This window comes from Cibotium barometz, chromosome 15, assembly GCF_041138505.1.
Source record: "Cibotium barometz isolate CiBa-2024 chromosome 15, ASM4113850v1, whole genome shotgun sequence".
Taxonomy (NCBI): domain Eukaryota; kingdom Viridiplantae; phylum Streptophyta; class Polypodiopsida; order Cyatheales; family Cibotiaceae; genus Cibotium; species Cibotium barometz.
This window is the reverse complement of record NC_141060.1, coordinates 34,491,601-34,495,061: the sequence shown is the minus strand read 5'-3', so window position 1 is coordinate 34,495,061 and position 3,461 is coordinate 34,491,601. Positions and strand designations below refer to the sequence as shown.

General features: G+C 42.9%; 1 pseudogene across 1 annotated transcript; it reads right to left on the bottom strand.

The window, feature by feature from the left end:
• On the bottom strand, nt 1-2,618 carry LOC147631223 (pentatricopeptide repeat-containing protein At3g09040, mitochondrial-like; annotated as a pseudogene). The gene has a single exon (XR_015267480.1). The product of XR_015267480.1 is annotated as a pentatricopeptide repeat-containing protein At3g09040, mitochondrial-like (transcript).
• Nucleotides 2,619-3,461: the final 843 nt, after the last annotated feature.

Here is a 3,461-nt window from a genome sequence, read left to right as displayed (position 1 = left end):
CTACCACATGTTCATGTCTCCGTAGACATTTGACATCAGCATAAAACTAGAAGCATCATTGGTGGGTGCCAACTCAACAATAACATCAAAGCATTTCTGTCCTACCTCAGCGTTACCATATGTTCTGCAGCCAGCAAGCAGAGAAGTCCACCCAGTTGTATTTGCAGAACTAGGCATACTGTAAAGTAAATCTTCAGCTTCCTTAAACAAACCAGCACGGCCAAGAAGATCAACTACAGAGTTATAGTGCTGAATACCAGGCACAATATTATGGTCTTCTGTCAGTGCAAGCAGCTAAAATACTGGTAAAGACAGCATCGTCAGGCCTCAGCCCTTCGCGTTTCATAGCCTCGAAACATTGCATGGAAAGCCTGCAATCACCATGCCATGCATGACCTGCAATCACGGCACTCCATGATACCACATCCCTATTCCCAAGTTTATCCAAGACTTTACTAGCCTCCTCTTGGCTTCCACATTTCGTGTACATATCAACAAGGGCATTCCCAACAGTGACATCCAAGTCCAATTTCAATTATCTGTTTGTGTACCTTCCTGGCATGTGCTATGATACCAATACTGCTACATGCTTTCAAAATGCACAAAAAAATTGGTCGATTTGGCATTGTAGTCTGAGATTGCATTCTCTCAGAAAGTTAGGGCAGGAAAACAATGCCCATGCTGGACATATCCTGCAATCATTGCACCCCACGTTACCACATCTCTATTTGAGTGAGCATCAAAAACAACCCGCGCTTCCTCTAAGCTCCCAAATCTGGCGTACATGTCAACAAGAGTGGTCCCAACAGCCCCATCTGTTTGAAATCCACTTTTAATAATGTATTCGTGTATAAGACTGCCCGGCTCTAAGGCGCCCATATGCAGGCATGCTTGCAGGATGGTCACAAATATAGCTTCACTTGGCTCTATTCCATCATGTAGCATTTCTGCAAACATTTCTAGTGCAAGATCCCCATGCCCCATCTGGACATAGCCAGAAATCATGGCTCCCCATGACACTACATCTGGATCCACCAACAGTCTGTCAAAACAATTGCTGGCCTCTTCAAGGCTTCCATACTTGGCATACATGTCAACAATGGTGCTCCCAACAAGAATGCCGAGTTCAAATGCACCTTTGACAACTTGATCATGTATCTTTCGACCTTCTTCCATGGACCCAATACTTATACATGCTTTCAAGGTAGACACAAAAATTATTTCATTTGGCTTTACACGGTGCTGCATCCCCTCAAAAACCTCAAGAGCCAAAAGACCGTGTCCATACTCCGCACATCCATCAATGACCGCACCCCATGATATAACATCTGGATTGGGCAATTTGTCAAAAATTGTTTGTGCATCCTGTAGGCTACCACACTTTGCATACATGTTAATGAGTGAATTCCCCAGGGCAGTATCAGACCTAAGGCCACTTTTGATTATAAGATGATGTACTAACCTTCCCTGCTGTAAATTCTATGTACTGCCACATGATTTTAGAACCCCCGAGTATGTGATCTTGTCTGGTTTTATGCCCTTCTGTCGCATTTTTTCAAAGAGAACCAAAGCTGATACATCATTTCCATGCTGCGCATATCCTACAATCATCGCATTCCATGTGACAACATTCAGACTTGCCATCTCATCAAACACCCTCCGAGCATCTTCTAGGTTCTCACATTTTGCATACATGTCAACCAAAGCAGTTCCAACAACTACATCTGATTCTAATCCTGCTCTAATAATCTCTTCATGTATCTGTCTGCCATTGCATAATGCTCTTTGTCCACTGCTTGCTTTCAAGGCACATGAAAAAATGACATTATTCGGCTTCACACCATGAGAATGCATCTTTTCAAAAAGCTCCAACACAATAAGTCCATGTCCATGATGCGCGTATCCTGTAATCATTGCAGCCCATGACACCACATTTTGAGCTGACAATCCATCAAACACTTTGCATGCCTCATCTAAACTTGCACACTTAGCGTACATATCAATTATGGTGTTAGCCATTGCCACATCTAACTCTAAACCCTCTTGAATGATTTGATTGTGTGTTTGTCTGCCCTGCCTCACTGCACCTAGCTTGCCACAAGCATTCAAAACACATAGGAATGTGCAATTATCCGGCTTCAACCTGTCACCCTGCAGTTTGTCAAACAATTCAAGTGTCTTGTTGCCATCCCCAAGCTTTGCATGTGCTGACATGATTGCATTATATGTAAATACACTAGGCTTGGAAGCTTCAAACACTTGATTTGCTTCTGAGAAACTCCCACATGCAGCATAGAGGCGTAGAAAGTGGTTGGAAAAAACGGCAACTGTATCAAGGCCTTTACTAACCATGATGGAATGCACCTTCTTTCCAGCTGCCAAATCTTTCTTTGTAATACACTGTTGCAAGAGGCGATACAGAATGTCCCTCGATACATGTATCCCTTGCTGGACCATAACATCAACCACTTGCATGGCTTCATTTGAACATCCATCTTTGCAAAGTTCGTACACATGTCGAAGCAATCTCTCAACCTCTCTTCATAAAGAAAAAACTCTCAGAGCCATCAACAAATCAGCTTTTCTTGAAAAACAATCATAATTGAAATCCCCCCTCACCCCCCCCTCTCTCTCTCTCTCTCTCTCTCTCTCTCTCTCGCTCACTCAAAGCTCATAAAAGACCCTCCAGGATAGATGGACCAAGACAGAGCTAGGCAGCCCCAGCGAGTGAGCTCCCCCCAAACCCGCGGCATATTGGTACCATGCACACTTGGAATACTCCATGCGAGAGCATATGTTACGTCCAGGAGAAGTGCACACGCTAGCACAGGGTCAGGTTGGTGGAGGTCGGACATGGGGCACCTAGTGGGGAGATATCCCTAATGTGGGAAGAGGCTTATAAGTGGAGGCATTGGATTAAAAGCTTATAAAAGCATGGGGGCTAATTATAAAGCCCAATGGCCTATAAAAGTGAGACTTTGGCTCATAAGTTATTACGATCAACGACCTTTGAAGCATTTGGGATGGCTACAATGAGTAAGTCAACAAGTGCTACCAGCAAAAGAAATCAGCTTCAAGGAAGAGGCACAATTTTACTCTCAAATGCAAGCAAATACATTTCTAATGGCAACGATCAAGCAATTTTCATGTCGTGATTCTTTCTTCTACAAAATTGCACCACTAGAAAATGGTCATTTAAGGTACATACATACTCTTTATGATCAAAAAGGCTTAAAACATGGTACCATCAAGAAATCATCTGTCGTGTGCAACCTCATTAAAATCACAATCACAATTGCCACATCAACAAAAGTTACACCATTCAAAGCTCAACAAATAGTTAAAGGATGCTGTCAACAATAAAGCATAAGTATCAAGGAGTGCAAATCATCGTCAACATCACCAAAAACATCAACTTTGATCATCATGATTTTGTAGTCACGCCACACAGGAATCACACT